Consider the following 15,469-nt stretch of genomic DNA (forward strand, 5'->3'; position numbering starts at 1 on the left):
CTATGGCTGTTTTTTCTAGTGTCTTACATAGTTTCTTAAAGACTGTAATGGAATAAAATGAATGTATTATTATTATTATTGTGTTAATAATGATGCTGTATTATACCTTAAACTCACTTAGACTGTTTCATGTGTATCTCTACGAGTAGAAAAACATGAGTGCACCAGCATATGGGCAGATAAAAACAGCTGACAGAAGTATCCAGCGAGATGTAGACAGTTAAGGAGGTGGTATTGTAGGTGTTTTTCTAAAATGAGATGTCATGACTGTTTGTTGAAATAACTTGTTACCTGATTGTAACCAATAAGAAAGTTCCAATGTTGCACTTCTGACCACGTCACTATCTATCTGAAATGACTGATTGTAAAAGGAGTACGTTACGCCATTCCTGAGACAGCGGACTGAGTTCCATCACAAATATTAATTCTTCAATTCAGCCATTCACAGAAACTTTTATATAACTCTATACGTTTTTAATTTATAAAATGCATGGTGCAAAACAAATATTTCTTGCAAGCAGAGTAGTAATGGGTAGAACAATCTCAGCTATCTCAGTCAGTGATATACTATAAGTCATATATAATATATAGGTATTTGTGACATATTGTGTTTTGTTTTGAGATAGTGGCACTGTCACACAATCCACACCAGTGCAGGGAGTGTGACCAACACATACTGAGCATCAGCTCTCAGGGATGATGACATATCGTCCTCAAGACGTACATAGCTGCCGGAGGGCCATAACTCCCAGGGGACCACTGCTTACGTCTTCCACAGTTAACACTGACAGGAATCCAGCTTTCAAGCTCCCATTCTTTGCTGTGAGAGATATTACTCTCTTGTAAATCAATTTAGAGGTCATTAGGGATATAAAGAGGTGATTTGGGACAAGTCTAAAACCAGGGAATCTATGAGAACTGTACAGTTGAGCAAAAAGACATTGCTGCATTTACAGTCATGTCTGTACTGTAACATGTATAGGTAGATCACTGATAAATCTGATGTGTGTATTTGGTTTGACCCTTGAAAATAAGGCTGCTGTAGAATATATCATGGAGTAAAAGGAAAAGAAATGGAGGTCTTGCATCACAAAAAATATGTCACATTTCTAGCAAAAATATTTCAAAGATGAATATGAAGTATGTTTATTCAGGCCCACTAGTCCATGCATTACATTGTTCTTGCACCCTGACATAAAATGTATTATGTTCTCCCTACCTTACCTGAGCATTACTGTACAGTAGTTTTTTAAGCAGAGTACAAGGGTGTGGATGTGTCTACATCCCGGTGCTGTGCTTTTTCATTAGGCTCTGATTATGGGGCCTGATGCAGACTGACAGTGTGCAGATTGAGTTGCACAGCCACTCTAATTCTCTCTATTAATAACAACCCTCCACACTGCTGTCCTGAACCACATTTATTAATCACAATTTGTCATCTGTCTGATGGTCCACCCTCTCCTTCTCCCTTTCTCCCACCCTCCCTCTCTTTAGCTGTGTTCTCCTCCTCCTCCCTCCCTCCCAGCAGGGCCAGTTATCCTCTGCACCTTCCCACCTCCTCCCACCCCTCACCCCAGCTCTGTTCGCCTTCAGCTCAGAGACATGGTCCAGCATACAGAAGGATGTTCTCACTCTCCTCCCTCACACACACTTCTCCTGCTCATTCACTTTAACTGCACTCTGGAAGGAGTCTGATTAATCAAAAGCTCTCCAGCTTTAATTGGCCAAATAACAGTAAACAACTTGGGTTGTAGACTGTTTTGGTTAACAATCTACTGAAGATTTATTATAATAAATGATAATGAAACAAACCTTGATTTGCAATTACAGAACAGTTATGCTCTTGCAGCATGACTAAACCTTGTACAGTGTAATGCATCATTATAGATATGTCCAACCACACACTGAGATAGCATGCAAATGCCTTTTGGAACACATTGATTCTTTTTTTTTGCATTAATCCTATCTGGAATTTTTATGTACACAAAATGCTGGCATTTAATCAATAAGTATGCTTGGATATGTACAATGTATTATTGGTAAGAAAATATTCCCATACCTAAAATCACATTTCTGCTCATGTCTCAGTCAAATGGCCCTTGACCCCACTCAGAAAGATGATTTATGAGTCAGCTAGTCCCCTAGGTCCTGCTCTGCCACTCCAATCTGCGTTTTTGCTCATTATATTGACACTTTTAGGATATTCATTTATCCTAAACTGCAATTTCACCACACAGCAAACCTGTGAACTTTTCTTCTTCAGGAGTTGAGTCTGATTGTTCACTGCTCAGCCACACACTAAAAAGCAATGCTTTCTTACCACCAACCCTCCCATAACCCAAAGCCCCCATCATACAGAACCAGGGTCCCTCTAATGTTTCCTTTCAGCAGAACGGGCGTTTGGGGGAAACAGAGGCGATTTTCATGTGCAAATGTCAGTCAGTCTGCTCCAAGCAATCACAGGCCCGTCTACTCCAGAGATCAGGGCTTGAGACACAGCCTGAATAATTTAGCAGCTCTGTGCCACCGTGCTTTAGGGTCGCAACCTTCTAAAGTGATGACAGAAAGACGTTGGCTGACTTCCCCTCCCATTCACTCCCATTACCACTTATTTACCGTTCCTGATTCCAGGCAGACAAAGCAGAAGGCCACACTGGGGAAGAAAAATCGTCGCTGCTTTATAAACTGCGTCAGAAAGCAGAGCACAACCAAACAATGACATTTTCGGAGCATCCCCAAGTTGGTGACGATCCCCTCCTGTGCCACACTGTGAAATAAACACACAGCGCACACATGATCACCCAAGCCAGCAGTCACAGACAAAAGAGATGATGGACACGCACACAGAGAAAAGGTCGAGAAGTGACACACAACAGTGACAGTTGTCAGAGCGAAAACCCTACCGAAGTATGAAAGGTGTGGATTAAGATTCATATAGTGATGGAAAAAAACATCCAAATCTTCTATTTCAGGGGAGGTAAGATTACAGTGATTTTCAAGGTATGACAACAAAAAGCACGGAGACGTAAAGGACAGAGTAAAAGAAATTGATCCGTCCTTCAGTACAGACACACTCTACATTTCTATCATTCAGAGGGAGACAGACAGCGCTTGGTCTGACAAGGGTGGTCATCACTCGTCTGCACTGGGGCTTTGACAGCAACATGACGAGGATGAATGGACTGGCCAGCTATCCCAACCAAGACACATGCTGTTGGGGAAAATGATACATTTATCTGCCTCATAATCTCTTTCAGCCATGATCAAGTCCTTTAGTTCCTGTGTTCAATTATCTTTCAGTTCTTTCACACATGTATTTTTTGGCCAGGCATCATGCAATTAATAACTTATATTTCCAATGTCACCAATATATAACATTTACCCCCATTTCTGTAATATATTTCCATCCTGCAGAATTCATAACCACTGACAAAATTGGCATTGATCTGTGGTCTTATCTCTTTATTAAATAGGTGGAAATTCAAGACACAGAAACACAAAAACTGCATTGGCTGATTCAGAGTCTCCACAGTACATGAGGATATTATTGGAATGTAAGGAAGCAGTGAATTGTATATTAGTGATGCAGTGGGACGTTCCCATGGAGATGTCAATTGTGAAAGCCTCTTAGTCCAGCCGATGAGATGCCGGATCACTAAGAAACACTGGGAGGAATGAACAATACGTCCCTCTTTTCCCTCCACCCGTCCTTTTAACCTGTCGTCATGCACTGCAGCAATACAGTCAGATGAGTCAAACCTGGTTTGCTCAAACTGCATTTATGAAGAGTGTCAATGAGCATGAGGTTTGACCTTGTTTCATGGGAATGCATTACAAGGGCAGGCAGAGGGGAAGGGAAGACACGAGCGATCCCTCTGAATTATTGAGAGTGATTATTTGGTGACTTATGGTTGGTGGCTGTCAGGTACAGCATGATAAATTGTGCCAAGCAAGAATTACACTTTCTCATTTCTCCACTGTCTATTTGTCTGCCTTTCTCCGCCTGACCACCCCTTCTCTTCCATACACTCATCCCTCTACCTCCTCTTGTCCTTGTACTAGTAAGTTATCAGACTGACTTTTGGGGCAGCATGGATGTAGTCTAGTTTTCTTTTCACTTACAACTGAAGCATTTGGCTGACAATCTCATCCAGAGTAAAATTCCTTTACTGCCATCATTACAATGAAAGCAAGACTTAGGATCAATGTGCCCTGACAGTACTGTCTAACTTGAAGAGCCAAGATACTGTGGGAGTCTGTTAGGGGGAAACACGATAAGCTAAGTAGTGAGAGACAAAAAAGAGATAAAGGCAGTTATTTGCACTGAAAAATGATTCAGTGGGGATATTACGATGTTTAAAAAAACATGAGTTTTCAGTAAATGATGGACGACAGGGTGTAACTGCTTTTTAGACCAGAGAGGGAAGGTCATTTCACCTTTTGGGACCCAGCAAGGAGAAGAGTGGTGGCAATGTGGAAAAATGGCCACGGAAAGCAGAGCTAAATGGCTGTACATAGCCCAGATGGCCTTGGGATACAGGAGTGTGATCTTTAAACCAGCACTAGGTTTTTAATTTAACTACAAACAGCCTGCGGCAGCCAGTGAACACACTGCAAGAGGAAGCGGACAAGGGTGATTTGGTGAGGATGAAAATGAGGCAACAGCATCATTCTGAAAGAGCTGGAAGAAGTGTTCTGTAGGGAGTTGGAGGAGGGAGTTGCAAGAGAAATGATTAAAGCTTGACCATGGAGCTGGGTTGCTGGGTTGAGTTCCTGGTCTGAGCTGCACTGAGTGCACATTATAGGTGGAGTTGACTTAGGGAAAAGATAAACTGATGGATGAATAGTGGAGACACGGCAGAGGGACCATCTTGACTTTGGTTGAGCGCATTAAAGCTGAGAACTCCTCTCTCTGTAAATAATAATCTCCTAAAACCATGAAGTTTGGGGTTCTTCAAGACTTTTCATGGTGTGTGTTATCCTCTTGCTTCTCATTGAGTGGCTTTGTTTTTCTTTTTACTGTGCACATACCAGGAGGCCCATTCCCCTATTTCTAATTGACATTCCCTGTTGCATAATGTTTCTAACTGACTGATCAGGTATCAGAGATGGAGTTCTTTGTATAAATGCAGTCTGAATAATTCATACAGGGCTGTCAGAGAGAGAGAGAGAGAGAGAGAAGGGGCATTTTGGAAATCAGCTCGCTAGGCCCCTGACCATGAATAATTGATCTGAACTGATTAAAATTTGCCGTGATTACCCCTTACCTCCCCAACAGATAAAACGCCACACCTGTGTTTGCTGTCGCTTTACTTATTCTCCTCTTTCTTTTCTTCCTCTCACCCAGACATGTTTCAATTAACCACATGCGGTCACACTGCATGTGCGATGGAATGTAATACACGTCAAATACCTTTGCTGTTTCATATTGTCAGTTGGATTTCCAGCAACAAGCTAAATTTCCTCTCTTCCAAGTGCATTAATAGACATGCTCAAGCTAAATACAGCTCATTAAACACTGTTTGTATTCAGAAAACAGTATTGTGCTACTGTTCTCCAAATCCCTGATGAAAAATACAATTAAGCTATGCTCTTACTGCTATTCCAAATATTAAACCTTGATTAGCTGCTGTTGAAGTGCCGAAAAACACACTTCTGCTCCTCCTCTCCCCTCAGGCAGTGGATCTGTTTCAAAACACAACTATAATTGCAACAGGCCTACTGTCTGACATGCTGTAACACATAAAGATAGTGTGCTCCCAGAGGAGCCACCTTGATCAACTTGTCTCTACTCGCTGCACATCAGATAACACACATGCATGCAGACACACAGCAGGCTCACTCTGCATTGGGATCGCTTCTCACTTCTCTTAACCTTCAATGTCCAACTAAAGATGGCACTTTGATCTGTGTTCCAGAGAAGAAAGAACCGTGTGACAGAGAGCGACGTGAAGGAGGAGAGAGGCAGGGAGCGAGAGGAAGTGTGGGAGAGTGACAGCTAATGACAGTAGCTACAAGCTGTGACCTTTAGCGCGATCACACAAGCATGACGAACCAGGCTTAGGGTGAAAGAGAAACGGGGTACTTTGAAGGAGGATGTTAAGGACAACAAAGCTTTGTGTGTTTGTTGTTTAGCAGTCATGATGCAGTAGTGATAATGAAGATTATAGGTACACATGTAATCAATAACATAACTGTCATTTTTGTCAGAGAACAATGCTTAACTGTGTAATTGCAGTTAAAGATGAAATGCTCACTCAGACAGGTCAACTGAGTGGGCGAGCAGTAACATTATTTACCTTTTTAACTTTTTTTTTTATCCAGGGAAGGGCAAATGTGCGCACATGCTTTGCTTCACATTACCGGTAATATAGGCTACTATTCACACAACTTTTTTTCTGTTTGCCACTTAGCTGCTTGGGAATTGTGTGCCTTGCAGAGGTTTGTCATTCACTTTTACTACCTATATTACATTTTTCCCTGTGGTCTGAGGATTCGAACCAGAAACCTTGCATCTACCAAGAACTTTACGAGTGGTTTAGCATTACACCCACAACCTGTGAATTGCATGTAGCTTAGTTTACAATATTGCTGACTATTTTCTAAAGGTTGTTTTGAAATGATTTCCAACTTTTCAGGCAACCATTGTTTTCATAAATACCATTGTTTTATGAAAATATCAATGTGGTGAAGCTTGAGCTTTGCATGATATAGGAAATCTATTACTGTAGATCATTTGTCACTTTCCTTTTTGTCAGAGGGATTGTTTGTATAGTTGCATTTGCATGCAAGTAATAGTGGCTCTGTGCAGCATGCTATCACGCTCACAATGACCATGTTTCCCATTTTAGTTTAGTGTGTTGGCATGCTAACATTTACTAATTAGCACTAAACACAAAGTATGGTTGAAGCTGATGGACATTTTGTAGGCATATAGTAATAAATCACAGTATTGGGTCAACCAACATTTGTTTGTTGGGAGTCAGCTGAGAAGCAAGCTTTTGAAAAAGGACATGACCAAATTTACATTTTCCTTTACACAGCATCCATGTTTGCTTCTCATTTGCTCCATAAATAAGATTTTCTGACACCAACTTTTAGATCTCAAGTGCATGTTGAATGCACATACAGGGAGGAGCTTTCGAGCTGGTTCCATCCGCATGTGAAGATCATTTTTTTTAACTTTGAGAATGCACAGCGAGGCCAGATCAGCATGAAGTCCATTCAAATGAAAACACTGTGGACAACTCTTCTCCAGCACACCAAGCTTTTTCCGCCTAATGTGTCTTTCATCAGAGTAACTAAAAAGGTAACAAGGTGCTCTTTTTGACAAAAGATGCAACGAAGTTTGGAGTTATTGCAAGTTGATTTTTCATTCTTTACTGAAATAAATGAAACCAAATGGCAACCTTTAAGGTAGGAAATCAATTTGAAAATGGTCAGCATTGATGTACATTATTCAATTTTCAGTTAATGGGCTGAAACACTGATGCTCACAAAAACTATTGAGCACATACAAAGAATTAATATCTTAGCCTCCATCAAGAATGGAATGGAATTGCACTAATTGTTTCATTACAGCGCCCTCCCTGATCCTCAAGTCCAGTCTGAAAATAGGTGGTCCATTCAGTAGACCCATCGATCTACAGGTTTAAAAAAAAAAAACGTCGGAGGGAGGGGAGAGGAAAGGGAGGTGCACGGGGAGGATGTGTCCAGTTCAGGTCCCTAGTGGAGGTTTTCAAGTGGCTGGGCGCTCTGTCTGTCCTGTCAGCCCTGAGCAAACACCCCATCCTAAAAAGGAGGAATGGAAGAAAACTCCCAGCTAGCATCACACACGGCTGGCCAGGGCCTCACTAGCAGTCCACTTGTCTGCTCTCCCCTCCGCAGAGCCTTCACAGGAGATGGGAGGAATACTAAGAGAGCAGGCATAGATTTTCTGCTGGGGGGTGGAGGAAGCGAGGGAAGGCTGTTGGAGGGTGGTGGAGTTGACTGCCCACATCAAACTCCCCTCCTTTTCTCTCAACCCTCTCCCTTTCTCCTCCTCTTCTTCTCATCTGCCTGGCTCTGGAGGGACCCTCTGTTTGTCAGCCAGGCAGTGGAGCGTCTCCCTCTAACCCCACCTCCTTTTGGTTTTCTGTCTTTTCTCCTTTCTTTCTCAGTTTCTCTCTCTTTCTCTATATCTAAACCTCCACCTCCCTCCTCTGCTTCCCTTGTCTTTTTACAATCCCCGTTTCTTGCTTTCCTCAGGTCTGTTAAATGGCCTGTTCACTCCTCTTTTAAGGGAGAACCTATTAATAAAGTCAATAAAGTCCAGAGACAAAGTGAGATACCATAGAAGGCATTCAACATGGTGTGGTAGCTTTGCTCGCAATGCAAAGCAGTGGGAGAGATGATGGGAATTTTATTGGTGCAAAGAAATTCTTTGAATTAGGTTGGTAAAAAATGCACTGAATTACTGATACAGTAGCACGTTGGCAAATGAGAGAAACTGAGAGTGACTGGCCAATAAAGCAATGCAAGGTCTGTGCAGCATGTCAAACATTGTACAATTTTAAATGTAGCTTCACTGCACTAATATGTTGCATTGCAGGTGTGTCCGTGTGTAGGCTACACATGAACTCTCACTTAATGGGGAACTCCGTTGATTTTACACATCAAAGTCTACAGGTCTTGGGGAGTACAAACGGGGAAAAAAGTTGTATAAAGCTTTTTGTTGCTTCAAAGGAAGCTGAGTAAAATCTGATAAATTGCCTCAACATGTGTCACATGAGTCAGCGTCAGTTGAAGCTGAAGGCTACAAGTTTGAAAATGAAGAACGATCAGTTGGTGTAGAGTTAGAGCTTACCAGACCTCTGTAGCCCGCTCTTTATCTCAGCTTGAGGCTAGCAGCTTGATGCTACATTAGCAGCTACTAGCTTAACTAACCCAAATATCCAACCCAACTGTTGGTGGTCGAGTTGGAAAATAGATTTTTCACAAGAAAGAAAAATGCATGGAAGAATTAACCTCATTGGCGGAGGTAAAAAGACAATATCTCTGTATCAAATTGTATCTCCTTTTAACTGTCCATTATGACTTTGTCAATGTTATAGCAGTGCAATGGTAAATGGGTGCTCTTTTAACGGGTCAGATCACCTTTATTACCAAAAAACATAATTTCTTATTTACGTCTAGTTGTATCTTGCCACGCCAATAGTTTTGGTTTTATTTGCCCAGGTTTTGACATATCTGAAGTTACCGAAGTTGTGTATGTAGTGCTCACAGCATTGAAAAAAGACAGCAACATCTTGTTGCCCCAGAAAACTCTTTATCCAGAGTAAATGCACATTATTGATGTAATTTTCTAATGCTGCAAGCACTACAAACCCAACATATTCAACTTCCACTCTATTAGAGGAGAGGCAGAAAACTCAAAGATGAAAATCCTGGACAAATAGAGGAACGTGAGAAAATATTGTTTGTTTTTTGGGTAAAAGAATCCCTTAACTTCAGCCTCCCATTTCCCAATCTGAATTGCTCAATGCTCATTTTCTACTTGATAGATGTCCCCTTCCTCAATCCTCACATCTCTCACTCTCTTTCCTCTGTGCCTGCCTCCTTTACTTCTCATTCTGCTACCCTGCCTCCACTTCAGGGCCAGTCAGCCCAAGCTCACTCCACACGTGTGCCGAGATTAGAGTTGGAACGTGGGGCTCTATTGATTTCTGAAGCTGTGAGATGATAAGTTGGGTCTCAGATCCCCCTGTTTACATCTGATTCACCGCAAGCCACTTGGGGTTTCAGAGACAGAAAAGCATCAATATTTCCCTTGTCTGAAGACGATGGTTGCCTGTTATACTATGCTGCGTGCACTCTATAGCATCTATGTCTTAAGTATGCTGTTGTTTAGGTTTGTGTTTGTGAAAGTGCTGGGGGCTAGTCCATTGTGGCACACCACTGAGCTGCCAGGTCAGGTTGTAGTAAATGCCGAAACAGAGAAGATGAGTCACAGTGGCATTTGGAGGAGGAGGCCCCTACAGACAAAACCCATAATGCCTGCAGATGTGGCCTGCAGCTGGGGCAGGTGGATCAAACTGCCACAACAAGGGAATCGCTGGAGATATGGTGCAGAGGACGCATCGAATAGATCACTGCTAATCATCGCCATCCCATTAAGGGAAAGCCCCTTTACCACATAACGACCCCCTCCCTCACCACAGACAGATAAACTATGGGTGAGGTCCCTCTCGGAAGGATTAGACTTGACAACCTTTTCTGATCTGTTATTGTTTTGTCAGCCAAACCCCTGACTCTGTGTGACCTTTGACCGCTTAGCTTGTTTCCTCTTATTCTTTGAGGAATCTGACACAGAAAGAAGTGTCATATATGATTTGTATGTGATTTGTATGTATGTGTTGGTGGGACATATGTAACAAACATGCATCTGTTTTGTTTTGCTCGCTGTCTTGATCCACCAGGTGTGTAGCATTTTTATTCTTAAGGATTCTATGCATCACTGGATGTATAAATCCGTCGTACACTGGGCGCTGGTGTCACTGAAATGTGGACATTAATGGCTGACAGTTTATTGACTGGCCTGCCAAGGCTTGTTAAACCAACTGGCAGCTTTTCCAAGACCAAAGCCTACATCGCATCCTTTTATTCCAACAACAAACTTCCTTCCTCCCCTGCAGCTATTTATCTACCTTTCAATTCGTGTCACCTTTTATTTCTCGCTATTGTTTTCAGCTGTCTTCTTGCCTGACCCCTGGTCTCTCTTGAATGATGCATGTGGATTTCTGGCAGCTTGCTGGGTTTTTATTTTCCTACAAACATGCCACAATTCTATGATTGGCCTATAGCTCTCTTTGAAGCTTCCCTGCATCTCTACAATCATCTTGGGCAACATCAAAGACCAAGCATTACAGGGGGGCAGGGTTCAACTGGGAGCCACTGCGATTCAAGCATCATCTCTCCTTTCCCCCTTTCCCCTTTTCTTAGGGGTTTTGTTTCTGCGCTGAAGGAGAGGAATAGCGAGCAGGAAGGGAAAGGGAAGGAGGAGGAGGGAGCTTCTCTCCCTGCGTTTGTGTCCATCATGTGTCATGGCCGCTCTTGGCTTTCATGTTCTGTCTGGCTGAGTCTCCTGCTCCAGCAGTCTGTTTCCTTGCTGAAAATCTGTGTCCCTCAGAGGCAGGAGACGCTCTCTCCTCTGCATCCATTTCAGCTCAGCTCAACAGAGCTGGGCTCTGCTCTCACCTTGCTGACACCAGCTCCTCAGCAGACACCTCCTCCCTGCATGGGCTCAGCTGGCTGACAGGCAGCTGTCCGTACGCATAAAGCAGGAAGAGGACACACACTGTACTCTGAATCACCATCACTGCCTACTTTTCTAACACCTTTGCTATTGCCACCTCTTTGATGCACCTTAAACCTTAAAATAAAACAATACCTAAGTGGAGGTTAAACAGGTTATATTATTTATGTATTTTGTGGGTTCATTCTTGTTTTTGCTTGCATAGAATAATTATTCTCACTTTATATCAGTGTGGCTAATTGTTGTCTAATATAGTGGACTTTGACTAAAACACTTGAGAAGTATTCAATGTTTGATTACCGTGGGGGGAAGAAAATTCAGTCGCAGGGGCCCAAAACAAGCCAGTGGCTGATGAAGACAAATGTGCAAACACATGTTGGCAGAATTGCTTTTTGGTTGAGCTACACTCAGGAGGGTGGAACCAGGAGTTGTGATTTATAGTTTTGTGCTGTCCCTGGACCACCACTGTCTGCTGCCTCCCACTACTGTAATCACCACGTGTGTCTATTAGAATAGTCCTGCTGCCCACAATGCATCACCTCAGCCGAGAGGAGAGGAGAGGAGGGGAGAGGAGAGGTAACACTTACCAGTGATAGTCTTGTTATTCAAACAGTGTTCTTTACAAAAGCATGATACAGAGGAAGGGTGGAGAGCAACATGACACTGCAGCTGATGTGATAAAGGTCATTTATAACAATGCTGAAAGGCCAAGGGGTGAAAGTGAAAGAATAAGGACAGACACAAGTACCTTTTTTTGAGTAGGACATGAATGACTTTATTTGGATGCTATGATACAATTTGATCATTCACACTAAAAGCTGTTCAGCCTTTTTGTATTCTTTACAGACCTCCATTAATGCAATTTAGCTAATAATTTAACTAACATTAATGTTGTTTTATGTGCTTTTTATGTAGCTTCACCTGTGGATTTCACAACATATTCAATCTGCTTTTACATTACATTATTATGTCCTCCTACATAATATTATCTGCATCCCTCCAGACCACTCTAAAGTCTGCTGGTCTGGATTCAGATTGCTTTGCCTTGGGCATTACAGCATCTCCTAGTGGGCAAACTGCCTGCTGTTTTCAGTCCCATGAAAATTAATGCTTTGAATAATGTGATTCAGTGAATAACTTCAGATACCTTGATAAATAAGAAAACTTTACATCATCTGAGCTTGTTTATAAGGTGGATTTATCTGCAGTGTTTCTATTGTGGATCATTTTGCTTTGCTGTTTTATAGTCAGGTTGTGTGCGCAGCCCACTGCCCGCAGGCTGTCAAAACATTTGTATCTGTCTCATCAATTACAGTTTTGTAATAAACTTTTTTACATAACTGACTGGATTTCTTTCTCAAATGAATTATATTTGCTAATACACTTTTTTATAGGGCTGTCAAACGATTAATTTTTTAATTAACGTTTAATCGCTGAATTTCTATAGTATCGCATATTTTATCACATGATTAAAATTCTATTATTTTGCAATTCAAACAGTTTTTAAGTACATATTAACAATCAAAAGCAATTTTTACCAGTGTATCTTGATTGGGAATCAAATGAATGCAAAGAAAGTTACTTTATGAACTTGATTTTAAGATTTGTAATTATTTATTTACTGTAAAAAAAAAAGAAAAATGTGTGAATCTGTCATTATTGCACAATTCCTCCAAGTACCTAACTAAAAAACTAAAAATCCCTATCCTTACTAGAGTCAATATAGTGCTTAGTAACTCCTAAATAATGTTGATTATTCACTGATGTCCAGTGATCACCGGTTAATGAGACAGCGTTTGCAGCACTTTGCAGCAGTTCCAGTTGGGCTGCTTTCTCCGTGTCGTACAGGCTGTGTATCCGTGAAAACTACTGTCCCCCTCGATGGCAACGAGACAGGTCAGAACATGCCAACCGTAGTACGTCTTTAAGACCTGAGTCCTCTACGATGCTGACAGGTCTGTAGTTAGTTGCCACCCGTTTCGCAAGAGCTGTAGTAATTTTTTGGGATTTGGTTTCATCCACAGGTCGGCAAGTAGCACTCTCCAAAATAGTGCTTTGCCTGAGTGGGTAGCATGCTAGCGGGTAGCATCAACGTTAATAACTGTACTACTATGCTTAGCTCCGTAGGTGGTAGCTCAAGCTTGACGTGCTTCGGTGATATTTTAATTCGGCTTTACACAATTAAATGTGCATATGGCTTTCGACTTGTCTATGACCCGTCCGGGAGTTTTGGAAAATAAAAAGCGCCATTCAGGATTTCATTGCTGCTATCTTTCTACATCATGCCTGCAGCAGCAGGATGTGATACGAGGAAGTGGCAGCTTGATGATAAGTAACGGTGCTGCAAAGGGTCAAAATAGTAGCCTGTTAGGCACGACGCAAAGCTGAGTGAAGTGTAAAATAAATTAATAAATGCCGGCATGCGATTAATGCGATTAAAAAAAATTAATCGCATCGCGATTAACACGTTAACGCTGACAGCCCTACTTTTTTTTACATAACTGACTGGATTTCTTTTCTTTCTCAAATTAATTATATTGGTTATGTCTACCTAAAAAAAGGAAATGAATCACCTTTTGCTTCTTCATGAGAGCTCTGAACCGATAATGAGACCTGGCACTGAGCTCCGGCCACTGTCATTTATGCTGTAATTGGCCAAAGGGTGTAAAGGGCAGCCATGCATCAGAAAAGACAGAGAACTAAGTGGCTTACAATGACAGAACTGAGAGAATGAAATACAAGTAGAGGGCTTGCAAAAGACACACACTAAAGAGAGCTTATGAGCTGGTTTATTAAACAACATGCATTATGGCTACAAAAAGACACAGTGATTATTACCCAGATGAATAAATGCATGCATTATTGAATGAATTAAAGAACAGTAACCATTTTATTTTGAGTATGTTATTTATTTATTTTAGGCTTGTGCACAATGTGCTTGTTAAGGGTGTTTATAACCTGATATAAACTGATTCCTCAAAATATGATACATACATCAATACAAACATCTGATTTTCAGATGTAACAGCAAAATCCTTCACCTGAGCTTGGCATGAATTTTTCTTTTACAGTAAACCATTAAAAAACAGTCATGCCAATATTGACATTTTCTTTCAAGGTTCACACTGATTCAAACCCTGTTTTCTGATGTGAATTATGGATATACTCCGGCCAAAGACCGCTTGTGTTTGTGTGTCATATGAGTAGCTTTTTACGTAGTCTCCCATCACTCATACGCACTAATGTATGCCACTGTTTACTCATACAAATAGCCTGCTTTACTCAACAGAGTTTCAGTAACAGTTTGTTTCCACCAACAAACATCTTAATAACCCAAATTGTATATAAATAAACTTAGAATTCCAATAACTCCATTCTATATTTACACACAGTAAACAAGTTGTTAGCAGCATTGCAGTTGTTTTAAATGGTTGAATCAAGGGTCACATCATGCATGATTGAGGTTACACAGAGGATGGGGTTGTGCTGTTCACACTGATATCATAGCTCATTAGAGAAATTACCCTGGTCTCAATTGATCTCTGTGACCACAAGCTTAAGTGGTTCAGGCTGAATTTGTTAGCCATTGATTTCTATGGCTTATTAAAGGCATGAGTATCTTACTATACAGAGAGATGTGAAAGCAGGATTACCAGGAAATAGAGGTATTGATTGGGTCAAGAAACTGGGGCTTACATTTCAAATTCCACCATGGAGACAGATTTGACATAAAAACAATGTTGACTGAAAGATATGGTAAAATATTCTGATGAGTCACAAATGCCCTGGCCATGTGTTTTAAAAAGAATACAGAATATTATCTGAATATCATGTTATGCTATCATAAATGAATATTATACAGATGATTGCCACTCCAGATACTCTAAAATAAAGGTGAGGTGTGTTTCTGCGTGAGGAAGAGAAAAACAGTAAAGGCAGTAAAAAATAGCAATACCATGATGTACAAAGAAACTTGTAACTATAGCTGTTACATGGCCTAACTAAGATTTTTTTAAAAAGATAGGAAATTCAGGTGCAGCAGCAGCAGCACAAAGACAGTAATTAGTACAAATATATAGAGAAGTAACAAAACAAGAATAAATAAAATAAGAGGTATATACAATTAGTATAAAGGTTGAAACTATTCAAGAGCAATTAAAGACAAGGTAAGTGAGA

Source organism: Sander lucioperca, chromosome 12 (genome assembly GCF_008315115.2).
Source record: "Sander lucioperca isolate FBNREF2018 chromosome 12, SLUC_FBN_1.2, whole genome shotgun sequence".
In the NCBI taxonomy this organism is placed as follows: Eukaryota; Metazoa; Chordata; class Actinopteri; order Perciformes; family Percidae; genus Sander; species Sander lucioperca.